General features: G+C 39.4%; 1 protein-coding gene across 9 annotated transcripts in view; it reads left to right on the top strand.

The window, feature by feature from the left end:
* The window catches only part of ZNF462 (zinc finger protein 462), a 96,262-nt gene that overhangs the window by 16,355 nt on the left and 61,095 nt on the right, over positions 1–18,812 (top strand). For 5 of the 9 annotated variants that reach the window (XM_083817703.1, XM_083817708.1, XM_083817706.1 and 2 more), the window contains one exon: positions 6,925–7,128. The exons of the other annotated variants lie outside the window; for them this stretch is intronic. The gene's annotated coding sequence lies outside the window, so the exon portion shown is untranslated. Of the gene's footprint in view, positions 1–6,924; positions 7,129–18,812 lie in introns of those variants that run through there. 9 annotated transcript variants of the gene reach the window in all.

An 18,812-nucleotide genomic window follows, 5' to 3' on the forward strand; every position in this document is an offset into this window, starting at 1 on the left:
CACTGATAAGATGAAGAAAGCGTTGGAACTGGTTCCTGATGTCCAGTGACCCAAGTATGCTTAAAGAGTGTTCTTCATCTCAACATGTGACCTGGATAGATGCCTTTTTACTAACTGATGGCTGTTCTGAATGTGTCATGTCTAGGAGCTGCCTAACTTGGGTGACCTTGTGGCTTTAAAGAAAATCCTGTGGAACAGTTAGTTGCAACCTTACTGAAGGACACATTCTGAAGAGCTAGCTCATTAAGCAAGCTTTGAAGGGTGTGCTCTGCAGATCAGCTTCCTGTTATTTGGTTAATGGTTGACCTAGTTCTATTGCCATATGCTTCCTGGAATGCTTTCTAATATAAAATATGTGTTAAAGCAAGACTGGGATAATAAAAGGAAAGTCAAAGCCTTTATGAAACAGAAATTATATAATGCTGTTGGATTTTGGAGGATATTGTACTTACTAAAAATGACAATATCTTCATGGAACTGTATTGATTCTGATTGAAACTCAGCAGTGTTAATCAGACCCATTTATGTATTTTTTGAGTCTGGCCTTGTACAGAAGGTTTGTATCAGTAATTCTCTGTGCTCTGTGTGTGAAGTTAAAGTTCGGGAGTGAAGCACTCAGAGTGATGTTATAGCTGTGAGGAAAGATTAGATTAGATTCGGTTAAAGGCAGAATGACTTTTTCCCCTGTGGTAGGGTTTGGTTTTGTTTTGTTCATTGCAAACCATGGATTAGCATTTTTTCTCCCCCCTTTTAAATCCTGGCTAGAAGCTAGAAATGGGGATTCAAGCTTTTACCTGGCCTCAGACACCACACAGCATACGTAGTCGCACGTAGGCAAAAATACAAGAGATTTTCAGGTACTAGATAAAGTTATACCTCCAACTTGAATGAGTGTTTTCTGACAGACTGAAGTTCTGAAGAACCTACAGGCTGTGCTTTCTAGTTAATATGATTTTCTGACCTAGGGAAAAAAAAGTCTTTGTGATAACAACGGTTTCATAAGTAGCATGCATTATGGTAGAATAGGGGGAAGGGAAAATTAAAGCCATGCTTTGTAACCTTTTGAGAGCTCATGACTATATCAATAGATGTGGTGATTTATTATTCTTCGTCAGTGTGGGAAACTGAACCGCTTACCAGACATACTGCTTTGAATATTCATCTAACTTGGCAGTAGCTAACACATGTCTCTTCAGTTGAAGATAGCTTGCAAGCAGTCCAGGTGTGAATTGTAGGTGAAGGTATGTCACGACAGTGGTGAGGGTTGCTGGGACCAGCCCAATATATCTGTGTGGGAAGAAATAAGTTGTTAGAATCTGTAAAAGCAGCTGTTGTTTACCAGCATGGGGAGTATATAATCTGCAGAGAAGTAGTGGGATGTCTTGGGATTCATAATCAAGTTCTACCCCTAGAAATCCTTCAACTTGGAGAGGCCCTTCATATGAGCCTTATGACACTAGACTTATTTGGTAGGGATATGAATATTTTGGTTTATTTGCTTAGGATACATGTACTGACAGTGTTGCACAGATTCCCCTTCTTCCTTTGTGCGTAACAGTGAGTGGTATTTTTGTAGATCTCCTGGATCTTGGGGAAAACAAACCACAACATTTTTAGGTGGACACAATGTGGTGTGTGAGATGTAATCATATTGGTCATGAAAAAAATATCTGCTCTGGGGACTGACACAAGCACAGCTATTTGTGCAACCTGATCAGAACAAAGGATAATGCTTCTGCTGCAAGATCAGACAGATCTGATGCTTCAGCAGGCTGAGCAAATGAATGGAGGAAGGGCTCCTCTTATCCATTGTCTCAAAGATGCAAGCTTACAGAGAAGAAAGGGAGGTTGAATAGAGCTTCTGAAGGAATATGCTGCTTTGTGTTCTGTGGGAAGAGAGCAAGCAGGATTTCTGGAAGTTCTCTGCGTTGGCAGGCTGACAAGCTTGTAATAGGAAAGTGTGGCAATGGGCTACTGGTATTGAACAAGTACTTTCTCTTCTGTAGCCTGCTTAGAAAATCCTAACTGTTATTAGGAGGCAGAAGAAATATACTGGGCTTGCAATATGGGACCAAACCTACCTCGAAGGAAGCTCAGTGCATGTAGAAGACCAATTAATTCTGATGTACTAGTAAAGAATGATTTAAGACTTTCTGTACATGAACAATTTTCAGAGTTTTTCCCTCCCTCCCTCCCTCCCTCCCTCCCTCCCTCCCTCCCTCCCTCTCATTCTCCCTCGTTCTCTTTTTTCCTTCTTCCCTTTTCCTTTGTCTCTTCTGAATAACCTATCTACGTGTTCTGGTATACCTCTCAGTTGTGTTCCTGGTGGGATTTTTATATAGGGAGAGCTGGGCTGATCAAATTAATGGGACAGTCAAAATCATCATCTGCTTGGAAGAATCCCTCTGTTTCTCTTGCTACAGCTGTCAAGCTGTCATAGGCAAATTAGCCCAAGTGGGATTTTAGTAGCAAGCTCTCTTTTTAAAGGCATAATGAGGCCAAGGAAATGTGAGAAGAGAGGGAGCAGAACAGGAATTTTTTGATAAGCTGAGTAGAACTGAGGGTTACATCATGTTCCAGAGCTGTAAGATTTGACTTCCACCCTCAAGGGGGATTTCAGCTGAGAAGTGAATGCTTTAGAATGAGGGGTGTGGGAGTTACGTCATTATCATAGTTGGTTAGATCTTTGTGTGTTACCTTTTTGTGTGGTCACTGGGACTAGCAGTTGCTAGCAGTTAAATTTCTGGTTATCGGAAGACTTTTGTATATATTCCCTTCTCTTTAAAACCAGGCTTTTCTTGGTTCAGGGACCCATAGCATCATTTCTTTAGCAAGCATGCTGTTTTTCTTTCTTTAAGTTAATGGATATGAGATTTGTATGTGTAATAACAAGAGAACCAGTCTTGGTGATCCATGAGATCTCTTCCATACTTTGTTCTCCAACAACCTGTCTAGAAGGTAATATGAATGCTAAGGAGATGTAATGAGTTTCACAAGATATGAACACAGTCCATCGCTACCTTGCATTGGGGATGAAGATGCTTCTTTAGGAGCCTGCTTAGAAAAGCGCATCAGAAAGTCACCAGACCCCTTGAGAGGAACCTTGTGTTGAAACTTTTAAATATGTGATGTCTGGGCCATCATGACCACCTTGTTTAGTATCCAAAAGCAATCGTGAAAGTTCCATCTTCTTATTCCTAGGAAGGAGTTAAACGCAGACCCAGAGGATGTGCCATGCTGGATTTGACCCAACATATCCTTCAGTACGGGTTTCCAGCTGTCTTGACCAAGAGGAAATACTGTTGGGAGAGGAAATGATGATACTGGTTTATCCGTGGCTGAGCTCTTGTGGCTTCTTTGCCTCCATTATTCAATTGTGGTTGCACCATGTCTAAACTAAATCAGCTTTGGGCAGGGTGACCAAAGCTACGTATATAGTCTGTTGGAAAAGAGTTAAATGAAGTTTCAAATAATACCTGGGTGTGAGGACAGGATGAAAAACCTCCTGGGTGGACATAAATCTCACACAAATCACAAAGCATTCTTCCAAGTGTTGCTGAGAAGGAGTGCTTTCTGAAAAGAACACGATCAGCTTGATGCTAAGCAGAGACAAAAAGTCAATTGTCTATCAATGAAGGCTGCAAAAACATTTCTTATTATGTTCTGCTTGCCTATTCAGGAAACAGGAGGCACAGCAGAGGATGTTGGCTAGTTTTGGAGATCCACTGAAGCTGTTACATATTCCAACCTTATATTAAGCAGATCTCATCTTTGCTTTGTGGGATTTTATTTTAGTGTGTTCCTAACAATACAACTCCTTAAGTTGGACCCATCACTGTTTTCTAGAAAGTCAGAACTACCAATTATAATTATGGTAATGTTTTCATAAAATACAGAGTATATTATGGCTTAGATAACAGAGGAACCAAGAATGGTTGGCTTGTATGAAACTTTGAACTGTGCAATAAGCAAGAGCCACTGTGTTTCTGAGTCATTCATCTATCCAGGCTAAGGAAGGTGGATATTTGAAGTTCTTGTGGGTAAATGATGATTTTTGGAATTTATCCAGTATCATTACAAGGCAATAGCCATTTGGGGGAGAACGGGGGAAGGGCTGTCCTCAAATATTCACAAAGGTGCCAAGCTGAAGAGGAGAAGTTATCAAAACATGTATTTGTACAATCTTTAAATCTCAGCCTAACATTTTTTATTATTTTTTTCTCCCAGTAAAAAGGGATTGAAAATTGAGTAGTTTCCTTGGGGTTATACAGATGGAGGTGCCTGCTTTTGCATCTCTAGAAGAAGGGGATTCTGGCGTAAGAAAACCTCATGCAGAGAGCACAGAGGAATCACAGGTCTTATTGGCTACTGGCTTTTTAGTATATCAGAAAATACTTTGGGGGCTTTCCATGACCAAAGTAAATACTGACCTTGCTTTAATAGATCAAACAGATAAAACCGGCCTTGTGTTTTTGAGAGCCCTTGATCCCAGAGAGAAAAGCAAGGGTCTTCCTTTTTCTTTTGGACCTGTTCCACTGCAAACAAAAGCATCCCACAGGTCAGAAAAGAGGGGTATCTGATAGGATTTAAAGAGACTTTTCCTTTTTCCTTCTGTTCTCTACACCAGTAATTTATATTTAGAAATAAAACAGACCTAAAATCTCCTCATTCAGTTTTTATCTGTAATGGATAGAAAATATGGAATAGAAAATGCTCTGTGAATCACTTGAGAAATGCCTTGGCTTGATAGCCAATGTTGACTTCAAAAGTCCCATCTTTCTCTTGAATTAGAAAACAAAAATGCTGTAAAGGAGTAGATATCATTCAAAATGGTTAGAATAGCTAAACAGACTACTACAGTACTCAGATATATAAATACAGGGGATACTGTCATTCCTCTGCTGATCTGTGCAAGTACTACTCTTGGAATATTAAATCCATTCCTGAAGTTGACATGTCTTTAAAAATAAGGGTAGAAATGCTGAGGATAGCAATGACTTGAAGTCTGGAAAATTGTGCTTCACAGTGAGAACTTACAGATAGTCCATTCTCCCCTTTCAGAGGATTTCAGAAGTGACATTTAGAAGGCTAAAAGCAGTTAATTTGACAGGCTATGCCCGATATTATAGGAATCTGGAATCTGTACCAAGCTGTAACAAGATGCAGTGGCTGGAATCTAAGACTAGAAAATGTTTGCTATATAAATAGTTATTTATTTCTAATTTAATAGTGGAAAAAGATTAGGAGCTATTGGAATAACTAATGGACTCGGTAGAAAATCCTAAGGCATCAAGCCTGTAGTCTCTCTCTAGAAGCCATGCTGAGAGACAGGCTTTAGAGTACTATCAATGAGTTGGATGAGGACAACTGCCTAGCTGTAGATGGTGAACTTTGAGCAAGGTGACTGCACTTATCTCATGCCAGGTCAGGGGTAAGTTGTCTCAAAGAATAGCCGATGAGAATGCTGGAGCTTTGAAATGTAGGAAATCTAAAGAGGTACTTGAGTTTTACTGGAACATGCAGTGAGAATCGTTTTCCCCAGGCATACCAGAGTGAAGCAAATAACCAATTAAATGAAATAATAAGGCAGACTGCAGGTTTGTAGTATCAGTTGATGCCTGATTATCTCTCTCCCAGGTTTTCCTCCATTTCCCCATCTCAGGTTTAGAACTAAGGATAAACGATTTGCACTTAATTCTCAGCATGGAATCTATGTACAAGGTTGGTGGAAGCTGCGTTCCTCTTACAAAGTAGATGTGTTTTCCGGTTGTCTTAATAGAGGAAAAGAAGAAATGGAACAAAGTTTTTATATAGTCCTGACAGTGCTGAGCTGCTACAGACTTGCACATTGTGGTTTCTAAAGGACAGTAAATCCCCCAAACAGAAGACCTCTGGTTTCCTCTGGACTCTACAGACCAGCACTTTGGTCACCCAGAACTTTAGTCCTGATTTTACAGACAGGAACTAGAGACTTTGGTCCTACAGTTACCACAGAGGTGGTTGTGGCATAAAAACTCAATCAGAATTTGTAAACATGTTGATTTCCTAGAGCAACCTAACTTTCTATTAAAAATACCCCACCAATTATATTGTGATTTCATAATAACCAGTTTTCATAATAGTCATAATTTCATAATAACCAATTCATAATATCTTTCAGTAGTAATCTATCAGTTTTTTGTTAGGCAACTTTCAAAATCATATTTATTCTGTTTAGGATGATACACCTAGGAAACTTTGAGATTAACTCTCTTGTCTTCTGTGCTAATCAAAACGCTTTTAAAATTAGCACTGTCATTAGATCTTCTGGGTTTCTTGATAACTGATACACAAATTAGTCAATATCTGAGAAAAATGGTATATTAGCTTCTTTTGAAGGTCATGCTGCAGTAAAGTCCTCATTGTAAATGCTTTTCTTTTTATTTTTTGTAAAACAGTTATTACAACGGATGAAGGAGAGTTTTGATTCCCTAATTGACAAAGTATTTGCAGTTCTTAATTTGTAGTTTTACTTTTGGAAGGCTTTCAGGATTCAGAACACTGTATTGCAGTAGTCTAATTGGAGGAGTTAGAAGACAATGGCAGAACAAAGGATTTCTCGAATGAAGAAGGGGGAAGAGGTCTGAGCTGTTTTTTCTATGTTTCCTTGGGAATGAGTGATTATTTTAACTCATAAGTAACAGCTGTCTTCCATCATGAAATGCAAGTGAAGTTAAGATAGAAGGTGACTTCTTCTCTTCCAACTGTTCCCAATCCATTTATCTTCCATATTCAGTTTCAAATCTTTTCTTCTTTTTGCATGGTTGCAAAGGTACCTTCTTGTCTTTAACTCGAACATTTCCTTTCTTCTTCTAATCAAGCCTACAGATATAGCCCCTGTATGCTCAGCTGAAAAGGAAACCACTTTTTTTTTTTTGTTGACAGTGAAACTTCACTGCCAAAATGATCTTGGACTGCAGGTGGCTGGAGGTATATGATACAAGTTAGTTTGTCAGCTTTGGAACACATCTGAAGGGCAGACTCTTCAGGAAGGGTGAGCTGCAGCACCAATCCTGTGATTAGCCAAGTCTCGTTCTGCCTCCTTTAGCTTCCAAGACCTTGAAGATCCATTGCAAGTTCTGCTTTCAGGTAAGGAGAAATGGATTCCCATTTTGACTCTCTATTTTGTAATAAAAGCTAATCAGTAAGTACTGATCCACATAAGGGTCTGGTCCTCAGCTGGGGAAAATTGGCAGAATTCCAGCAAGTTTCTAGAAATAAAAATAAAAATAAAGAAGAAGAAATCTCAAAAAGCACAATAGGTACTGGAATTTGTACAGTATTCTGCAGCTCATAAGAACACAGGAGCAGGAATGACACTGATGGCTTAATCTTTCTGTGGTCTCTTGTTTTTTCATGAGGGAAAGAAAATCTTTAAGAGAGAACTTTGCTCCTGTTCTCTTGGTAATATTGGCTTGCATGGCTTTGTTTTTCTTTGAAAACTGATATCAGCAGAGTATCCAGCCTTCAGGAGTGAAGCCATTATATGTGGGGCTGTGCAACAGGAGCCAAAGTTTAAAAATAAAATACCAGGCTGCCTTCCTGAGGATCCAGACATAGCATACACACACACACACACATATGCAATATCTTGACTGACCACAGTTATATCAGTTACTGAGTTCAGAGCAACAGACAATAAGAACCAAAAAGGGAGTCTTGTTCCTCAAAAAGAAAGAGGAAGAAATGTAAGACTGCTGCAGGCTCAGATACCAGATTGTGGAGTGCATGGGAGGCCCTTCCTCACCAATACGTCTGAGAGACAGTAAAACCAGATGACTTTTGGTCATTCCTGGTGGTATCTGCTGTAGTACATTCACAACCCTCCCTTTTCCCTCCCTTATTTTCTCTGCCCTACTATGTTCCTTTCTTAAGAAATGAAAGCAGTAGCTTTTATTTCATCCTGTGTGCTTTGGGACCAGCACACCAAACATACACAGAAGAAGTGAAAGACCAGCTCCTTTGACTTCAGAGCTACATTGAAGCTGCATGTCACCAGCATCATTCTTTTCTAGGCTGTGGAAATAGCAATAGCAGGTGACCAGTTTGCATCTTTCCAGAAGACCTGGAGAAGGAGCGGCCCACAGAGCAAGTAGTAGGTAGACCAGGAAAAAATATGGCAGAAAAGCAGGAATTTGAGGTTTAATGGCAGGAATACAGCTTCGAAGGTGAGATAGGTTATGTTAGAAAGGAATGTTCTTTCAAAGGAAAAGAACTTTTTATATACTTCCTCAAAATGCTGATGTCATATCTACTTCCAGAGTTTTCCAGAAAATTGTGAGCTTGATTGGCAGAGTTGGGAAGTAAAGATTCCACCAGTGGCTTGCTGTGAGGTAGCAGGGGGTCTCCTTCTTTCAGGTGACACAACAAGGAAGCTGTCTGTAGATATAAGATGTGCACAGTCCATCTGCCTGTTTGCTGCCTTAAGCTAGAGTGCTAAAATATTGAAGACTACCTTTTTTGACTGCAGAGATTTGGCAGATGCTGTTTCCAGAAAAATCCCGGATTCCAAGATGTCCCTCACAGAAAACTCAAAATGGATTTTTAGCTAGGCTTTTTCCAGCTGCAGCAAGCATGTTTGTGTATTGACAACTGTAGGGGAACAAAAAAAAAGAACAAAAACAAAAACAAAGAAGAGGTGTTACCACTTCATATCTTTGCCCAGGCCAAGTAAGTTACAGCTGCCCATGACACACTTGGCTTTTGGCAGAGCTTAGGCTGGTTGTGCTCTGCAGAAGTAGGATGAAGCATGATCAGTATGCTTCCTTCAGCAGGAATGCCAGCAGTATCTTGGATTACTACAGAGAATGTTTTGTGTCTGTAAGCTCCTGCAGAATTTGGGTTCACATTAAACAGGATCAGGAGTCATTGGCAGGTTGTATATGGCTCTCAGCAGAAGCTAATTGCCATTTTTGGAAAAACGTGTTTGACATCCAGACTGTCAAGATAGGATATTTATTTTACTGAAGTTTTTCAGGAAAAATGTACTAGTTGAACATACAGTGAAGGTGGTGTTGTAGACTAGAGGTTTTCTAAGACTTGATTCTCTTACAATCTGAACTTTAAAAAAAAATCCATAAAATGTCTTTTTTTTTTTTTTTTTGTGGTGTTGTCCTAACAGTGAAGGGTAAGTGCAATTGTCAGCATGTGAAAACTAATTGCCTGGGTTGTTCTCATAAATTTTGTTATCCAGGGTGGAGTGGAAGTGTGCGCAAGCTTTGTGGCTCCAGCTAGCATGTGTAAAAGAGAGGTCTGATTAAATCAAACTTCCTCTTCTTTGGTCATGAATATCTCCTGCTTACAGAAGACATTGAGGAAGATCTAGTGTTCCTCTTACAGATATTTTTATAAAGGTGCTATAAAGAAACAAATATCCCCTTTGATTTTTATTATTATTATTGTTTTTTTATTTTTCCCTCCACTGGACATTTGCCAGAACAAAAGAATTATGAATACACTGCCCAATATTTAGAAGAGTTTGGTAAGAGCATAAGGATTCAGCAGTTTCGGTAAAGTCGTCTCAAGAGAAGTGCCTTTCAGACCTCACAATAACTTGAATTTTACCAAGTGTCAGTCCTTGGAAACAAATCTCCTTTCCCACCCCACTATAAAGGTCCCTTTTTGAACTGCCTCCCTTTTTTTCCATCTCCTTTCTCCCTCTTGAACTCCTGTGATCTCAAGTAATATGAGGGTTAGACCATGATCACCATCCCTAACCTCTGCCTCCCCCGGTATTCTTTTCTTCAGCTCTGTAGGCATTTTGCTGAGTTGACCTAAATTCTTCAGCAAAAGACTTGGATTCTGTGCAGAAAGCTGGAAATGGCAATTCCAGTTAAGAAGTAAACACAAAGATGATTAATAAAGAGCATCAGTTATATACTTGTGTGTGGTGTGTGATTTACCCCTGCTACCAAAATTTTTACTTCCATTGTGCTGCAGAACTTTGCATTTGTAGTTGCGGGAAGTTAGCACTGGGATTTTAGAGCCAATGGCACAGAAAGATAGCATGGCATAATGAGGAAGGGCTGGAATTTGGAAGCCCACTTTCTTTCAGACTACTTGTGCAACCCGTAGCCAGGCCACTTCACCTCCTTGTACTTCTCTAACATCAGGTAAAGGAAGAAGGATCTTCATGATGAAGACTTGCTCCTCTTGCTTTTCACACAGTGAGAGCCTACCACAGTGTGGCCTGAAGTTACACGATTCCAACAAATAGGTAGCAACTGTATGGAACAGTGTATCAGTATTGCTGCTTGATATATTTAATTCTACATTTTTTTTCTGTACGTATTATTTACCAGTTGCGAGTCCTCAGCTAATGCTCAATAATCTGTATCTGTCTGAAAACCACAGGACTACTTCTGTCTTACTGTCTCTGAGAGCAAGTCACTTCTGCTGATTTAAATGACTTGTTTATGACAAATGAATTGAAACCAGAGACATATGATACTGTCTTGTGTCACTTTGGTGTTCCATAAACAGCAGAAGGAAAAAATGAAATTTCTGCAGGACTGATTGTATACTTTTGGCATAGACTCTTTTGTCAATGAAGTCCTAAATGAATGTGAAACTCTGCATACATTCTTGCTAACAAGAGCCCACGCTTGAATGAATGCTTGTTGCAAGAAACAAATAAAAGACTACAAGTGGCTTTTAATCAAATGAGTTTTAAAGAAAAAAATGTCCAGAATAGACTACAAAAGATTTTTTTTTTTTTTTTAAGGATGCTGACTAATGTAAATGAAGTTTCAAAAATTCATTATATTTTGGTGTCATATGGTTTATGTATATCTCTTTTGGGATGAAAAAACAGCTAGGAGATTCACCTGATCGGCAAGTAGTGTGGTTGAATGAAGCACCTGAAGGACTATTCACTTAGCTGGACTTTTACTGGAAAGAGACACATATTTATCTTAGTGATTGTCCACGTCTCCTTTCCATGTGTAATTGAAAAGATGTATCTGTCCCTTTTGACCAGCATAGATCTGAGGACATGTAATTTTGTAACAGTTCAATCTACAATCTTTCTGGTTGAGTATTTCTTCTTCTTCTTCTTTTTTTTTTTTTTCTTAATTACTTTTTATTTTATTTTATTTTTAATTATTGCTTGCTTGTTTCTGTCTTAGTTACTTTAGCGAGAAGTGACGAGTACAAAAGAGAATTTTTATATATGGTTCTGCTTTGAACTAAACCTAGTTCATTTTATATCCTCCTCTTGAGCTGGAGATTTTAATGACCTTTGGTCTACCTGAAGTATTTACGTATACCTCTTGAGAAACCAGTAAGTTGCGAATTTTGTAAGCTTCTTCCCCTTAAGTCAAACTTTAGTTCCTTCCTTTAGGTGGCTGTGTAACCACCAATAAAAGTGGTGTCAATGATGTGCCCCTTTGCTTTGGAACTGCAGTGCACTGCAGCATGTCTTTGTCGGTACCATATGTGAATATTCTTTCTCTTTGTTGAAAACATTATGAGCCCGATTACCCTTTCCTTACTTTCAGAACATTAGTGAACTGGTTTCAGATTAATTAAACTTCTTGGCAGTTTATCTAATGCTTCTCTTCAGACTTCTTTTTCTTGCTTCTTAGCATTTTTGTGCAAAACCAAAATCATGGTGAAATCTAGGGTTCTCCTGCTGTTGGAATCTCTGCCTTTTTTTGAATTTGTCCAAGTATCTTGGTTGCGCCTTTTTTATTATTATTATTATTATTAATTTTTATGTATTTATTTTGTATTGGTATTTTTTCCTCTTTCACTAGGCACAATTACGAGAGCTTGCCAAAAAAAATTCCTGCCTTAAAGTTGCCCAAGAAGTCTCTTTCCTTAGGCCAGCGAAACAAGATTTTTTCTGTACTTCACCTTAACTTAGACAGTGTTCTCTAGGGACCTGTGTTGAGTCTTCTACATCCTGCCTCTTAAAAAAAAATGAAAATAAAAATCAAGCATTTGGATTCAGATTACAAGTTGCACAGATTTCCAAAGGTTATGGAATCTAAATTATTTGGAGCCTTTCTCTGAAGTGGATTTTCATGTGCTTTTCTTTTTGCATAATGAAGATATACTATCCTCTTTTAGAGTGTTTGAATAAAACATGACAGCCACGTTTCAAATTGTTGATGGCCTGAGGTAGCTAAAATCATTAATGATCTATTTGTAAATTATGCGAAGCTGTTAGTTTAATTCAGTGCATTAAATGGGAAGAGTAGGTGTCTGGAAAATATAACGTCAGGGTGTTCATGGTCTCCCTTTAATTTCTTTTCAAAGGAACGCTTCTCCTATCGATAAACTAGTCTTAAACTGAACTCGTGACAATAAAGATAGTTTTCTTTTTATGTAGTTTGGCATTTGTGTTCATATTCTGGAATAAAGTTTTGGAAACTAGTTTCTCTTTTGTCAGCTTTCACCCTATATCTTTAGGATAAAGCCAGAATGGTCCCACTTTCTTCAACATGAAGGTAATCTGATGTCAATAGGGACTGATTTTTCAGTCTAAAATTAGATTTTGTAACCTTAGTACTTAAAATTCTAGAAAATTTTCCAGCTTTATATTACTAAATGTGAATCATTTTTTTTTCCTAGTATGGTAAAGGATGTGTGCAAAAGAGAAGCCACAATAGTTCTTTAATGTCTCCATGCTTTCAGGGAGTGTAGCTTTTGAAGGATGGAGTTGGTTATTATCTCAGCCCTCCTTAGCTGTGGGCCATATTACAAATAAAGTCTTATTTGTTTTTCTTTATAGTTCATTTCCTGTTTGGGTGTTCCTTAGGAGGAAGCAAAAGAAATCGGATTTTAGTGGTTGACTCTCAAATAGGTTATTTCAAGGAAAAAGGAATAGGCTGGGACAAACCTTCATTAGAAGCTTCAACCTTTGATATAATTCAGCTTTAATAATACTCCTTAATTTGAATATGTCCAGAATAGTTAGGGGAAAGGGCTGCTTATTATTGGAAAGATGAGGTGGTTCTCTTTGTTTTGGTTCTGTTTTGTTTTGTGAGGTAGATTATTCTTAATTATTATCTGTGTAACAAAGTACACTTCTTTTACAGACAGGGAGTAGCAGCTTTTCCCTGTTTTTGATGCAGTTGTTTCTAACATCTCTTTGATCTAGATGCCTTCTAGCTGGAGACCTTACATTAACCTTGGTTAATTCATAGATACTGTGAAGCAAAATGCTGGGATCACTCTGAATTCTCTATTTTTTTTTCTTCTTGTCCTTGAAGTGCATTGTAGATGTTCCATGTAGTTTCTTTTAGATACTGATATCTGCAGATCACAAAAATGGTGATGATCGAGTCAGCATTCTTCCCTTATTTAAAATGGTTTGTACTCGGGCCTTATATATTACACCAACTGCAAAAACTTTTTTCCTGGAAGGACCAAGTGGGTGGAGATGGAGGTTTAAGGGGGAGTAAAAGAAGCAAGGTTCTCATTTGGATGCAGGATATTGCATTTCAGTGTTTATATATTGCATCCCAATATGTAATCCAGTGAAGTATATACACAGTTTTTGGGACAACATATTTTGGATAACATATAAATGTTAGCTGCAATTTTTTCCTTTTTTTTATAGTGGTATCACTTTTCAGCAAAGTCAGTGATGGTACCAGCATCTTGCTGCTGCCGTCCCAAACAGAGAATCTTCACTTGCACAGGTGGAAAAGATCTTCTGGGAGGGGTTGCAGGGTGAATGAAGGGTGGCAGACTAGTGATTACCACTAGTCTGAGATCTGTCAAATACTGGAAAAATATCTATTCGTCTACCTGGGGCAAAGATGCTGGCTGCCATACTGTGAGTGAGTCAGTGGGCAAATAAAACCATGAATTCTGTCTGGCATTATAAATGGGTCAGTGATGGATTTGTATTACCTGAGGAAATGAACTGGCTGACAAAAAGGCTTCTGCTGGCTGCCCAGCAAATGTCAGATATAGCAAGAAGCTGGGGGAAGAGGATGGATAGCTGGAGATGCAGGCAGTGGTAAAGCAGCCAGGTTGTCAGTGGAGCTAGCTCCTCAAACAAGATTTTTTGAGGAGTCTACTGGGAACACAGAACAATATTTAGACTTTGCTAATCAGTGTGTTCTTGTTCTCCAGTAGGATTTCAGCCACAGATCCTGCTTTATAATTATATTCATGCATGAGATAGGTTTGGGTTTGCATGAGATGGTGGTGCTATTCTACTCAGCTTTGCTGGTACAGAACATGACTTCTGATGTTTGGTTTTACAGGGTTAAAACTGTTCTTCTGAATGCCTTTTTTCATCCTGTCCATATGCTGTCTGCATGTACCCTTTGAAAGAGGACTGGTTACATCTGGAACATGTAGGATCTCAGGACAGATTGAGAGAGATGACTGTCGTCCCCAGGGTTCTTACTAAGCTGAACCCATGTTGGTGATGAAAGCAGGCAATGGCCTTTCACTTTCCTGGATCTGATCCATGCAGCTTTTTTTTTTTTTTTTTCCCAACTCTCCTGTGAATTTCTTTTATTTAGGGAGCCTTGTATTTCTACCAAACTGGGCAACTGTCCTGTGAATTTCTCTTATTTAGGGAGTCTTGTATTTCTACCTAACTGGGCACTGGATTTTGGAAATGATCTGTGGTGTTTGAACCTGTGGCTGAAAGGTGTGTCCAGAGAAGCAGCTTTTCAAATCTGCCTTACAAGATGGTGACCTCTCTTAATTTTACCGTCTTGACGACTTCCGTAGCAGTTCCAAAACATTGCTTTACTCTTGTAGTTGGTACTTTATGAGTGCTAGTGACTTGGTTTCTACCTCTGTGACTTCACTGAGTACCTGCTCATGTTTTAAACCAACTGTGTTGGCCAATCTAATCTCAGATCTCCAGGATTAAAATTCTGTGGCCTCTAAATAATCCAGCAGTTCATGTGTTCCCATAGTTTATCACTGTCACCAGTTTTTAAGCTGTATTTAGCCTTTGTAAAAACACCATGCTCTTTGCAAACTAAGATCAGTTCTCTTTATAGCATGCTTGCAACTCATCAGCCACAGCACTGTAAGTGATCAGACCGTGCAGTGGAGTATGTACTTTGGGTGAATGGCAAGATTGCTTTTAAAGGCAGCACAGGCTAGGCAAGGCTGTTTAAGGGTTCAATTAAGGGCAGATGGCCATCAGGAGATAATCTTTTTTGTCTTCAGCCACAGCTCTGCTCTTTCCCTCTTCAGTTCATGGTGTAGCAGGGTATGTGGTTGAATTTGTCATATCTGATTTGCTACTGTCAGGACACCATTTATAACAGGTCTGACTTTCCTTGGCAAGAAAGAGATCTTTGCTGGGGTTATGCCAGGCTGAGGAGTCTGCTCCTCCCCCTGCTCCTATGACGGTAAGGCTGGTAATGCACCCTTTGTGTAAAGAGCTGTTGGAAGATATTATTTGCAAGGCATGAGAAGGAATTGGGTTGTCTCTTGAGTACCCAGGCAGAGCACTGCTGTGTTCTTCAGCACCACCTACTGACATCTTCCTCTCCCAAGTCCATGTACACAGGAGAGTCCACTTCTCACATCACAGGAACTCGATTTCTTGCAGTAATTAACAATATACTCTTGGCTCAAAATAAGAAACTCCAGACCCACTGCTTTCAACTTGCACTATGCCTTGTGCGGAGCAATGAGGAGCAGGTTACAAAATCAAAATGGATTTGCTCTGGTATCTGTGCTCCTAGGTGGGCCAGCCCAATTGCCTTTTGACCAGATGTCTATGCAGAAGAGTGTTGAGAGTTTGGGTTGTGTCACTGAGGTGGGTGACAGCTCACTTCCTGTGATCATTTAGTATGGGAACCAAGTAGCACACCTCGTTTGTGCTCTACAGTTTTGCTCTGTGCTGTTCCATATATATGTATAAATAATAATATTTTTTTTATTTTGTATTAGATTAACTTCAGGTTTGAAATACATATTTTCCTTGAAAGTTTTGACTGGGAAAATGGTTTACTGCATTTTGTGTGTGTGTTTTATTTTCCTCTTCTTCTCTTCCTGGTCAGAAAGGAAACTAAATTCATTCTGTGGAAAAGAAGGAGCATATCTGATTAGAATGACCTCCTCCCCTAGCATAGTTGCTGCATCTTCGTGAAACATGTAGCCAGGGCAGTATACTGTTTATTGAATCTGGTGAACCAAAGGAAAAGCTGACAAAACTGTGTCTATACTTGAACCTCCACAACTACTTTTGTACAGTAAATGGAGTAACTGACATACGTAATAAAGAAAAAGTTCTACTCTGACCATTAGTTGTTAAGCCTTGAACATACATTTAGAGCCATGATTTCTGTATGGATTAATAACTTTCCATGAAGATAATTTAGAAGATGAGAAAAATACATCCTAGTCTTGTTTGGAGCAAAAGAATTTAATATTTGAGAGCATTCTCATAGTCCTGAAGTTTTTCATCCTGCACCTCAGTTGCCCATGCTCTGCATCACATAATGCTTGACAGCTAACTGTCAGGCAGGGAAGACGTACATTTGGAAGATGCTTTCTTAATTTTTCTTTTAGTTAAGTAGTGCCATCATATTTACAATCTGCTTTTCAAATAAAAATGTGAAAGTAGCCTTCAGGCACTTACATGTCTGTTTTTTTTTTCTTTTTTTTTTTTTTTTTCCCCAAAAAGAACAGATATATATTTATACCAAAGAGCAAATAGGATACCAAAGAAAAAGTAGGAGAAGTTATTTGTGAGAACTTCAAATTGACTGATCAGCATTTAGGTAACTTACATGCACCTCATGGCTCAAAAAATATTTTTTTGATTTTATTGTAAAGAACATCTGGGTTTAGGATGAAGTGTTCCATCCACCAAGTTGCAGGGAAGAGTCAATATGTCAGAAGATAGGAAGGCCCTGCAGAGGGACCTGGACAGGTTGGGTCGGTGGGCAGAGGCCAGTGGGATGAGGTTCAACACGGCTAAGTGCTGGGTCCTGCACTTTGGCCACAACAACCCCATGCAGCGCTACAGGCTTGGGGGAGAGCGGCTGGAAAGCTGTGCAGAGGAAAAGGATCTGGGGGTGTTGATCAATGCTCACCTGAACATGAGCCGGCAGTGTGCCCAGGTGGCTAAGAAGGCCAACGACATCCTGGCTTGTATCAGGAATAGTGTGGCCAGCAGGACCAGGGAGGTGATCGTCCCCCTGTACTCAGCTCTGGTGAGGCCGCACCTTGAGTGCTGTGTTCAGTTTTGGGCCCTCAGTACAAGAAGGACATTGAGGGCCTGGAGCGTGCCCAGAGAAGGGCTATGGAGCTGGTGAAGGGCCTGGAACACAAGTCCTGTGAGGAGTGGATGAGGGAACTGGGGGTGTTTAGTCTGGAGAAGAGGAGGCTCAGGGGAGACTTTATTGCCCTCTGCAGCTACCTGAAAGGAAGGTGTGGGCAGCTGGGGGTTAGCCTCTTCTCCAGGTAACTAGTGATAGGACTAGAGGGCATAGCCTCAAGTTGTGCCAGGAAAGGTTCAGGTTGGAAATGAGGAGATATTTCTTAGAAATAGTAGTCAGGCATTGGAACGGGTTGCCCAGTGAAGTGGTGGAGTCACCGTCATTGGGGGTGTTTAAGTAAAGTTTGGACTTGGTGCTTAGAGACATGGTTTAGTGGGTGACATTAGTAGTAGGGTGATGGTTGGACCAGATGATCTTGGAGGTCTTTTCCAACCTTAATTATTCTATGATCCTTGAATTTTGTATTCCCTGCTGGGGAAGTTTGTGGGTTTTTTTTTTTTTGCAGTGAGATAATTATCAGTTGCTGTGTCTGCTTGAGGCTGGGGACTGCAGTCTTTTTCGCTGATACATTGCTAAAACTGACATCATGTTCCAATTTTTTTTTTTTAAAAAAAAAAATCATAGTCTTGGGGAACTGGCTGAACTGATACTGATGAACCTGCTTCAGGTCATTTATGTGTTTACCTATTGAGTTCTCCAGGAAAAATAACCAGAAGTTCTGTGAATCATTGTTCTCTAGAACTAAAAAAGCCATCTATGTTCCTGGGCAGCTACCAGCACTGTGTAGCTGCTCTTTCACAAGTTTTAAGAGTAATGTGGTTTATATTTCCTCTAGTGTTGAAGATTTTGCAAGCTATGCTGTAGCTTTACAGTGACCCATAGTATGGTATCTTGTATGTTAAATGAATGCTTGCATTGAAGTACAGAGATGCAACTGAAGTAAATGGTGACTTCATAGGGATGAACAAGTTGGTCATCCTATTTTCTGTGATACGGAGACTTTTGATAAGTTTGATATATATTGTGCAAAGAAGGAATCCAACCTGGAACTCACCTGAAGTTCAAGCAGTCTTCCAGGTGGACATTTTGGGGTGGGGGGGTGGGTCTGTCTCTTCTCAGTTTAGATCGTTTTTATTGTTGAGTTGTAATGCATCTGTAATAGAAGTTTCTTTCCAAAAACTTTGACAACATCTTATATTGTAATATGCTAAAAATTTCCTTGTTGGTCAATAAACCAGAGCAAACTGGTAAAATATTTCCTGGAAGAAATGGGCAACAGGAATAAGGATCACACATCTCAGATAACATATTACTCTCAAGGGTATAACTGTTGAGTTTCAAAATGTTATAAATGGCCCCAAACTGGATATCAGAATGGAAATTTTGATAATAAAACTTATATCTGGTGATAATATTTTACCATAAGTACTTTACGTGAAAATAGGAACCATGAATTAACCATATGTGAGTGGACAGTTGCAACCCAACCCATAGAGTCCTATCAATGTCCAGTTCTATCAAATCTTCTATCTCCCCTCTTCCCCTCAAGGGAAAAAA

The sequence above is a fragment of the Anser anser genome (assembly GCF_964211835.1).
Source record: "Anser anser genome assembly, chromosome: Z".
NCBI lineage: Eukaryota > Metazoa > Chordata > Aves > Anseriformes > Anatidae > Anser > Anser anser.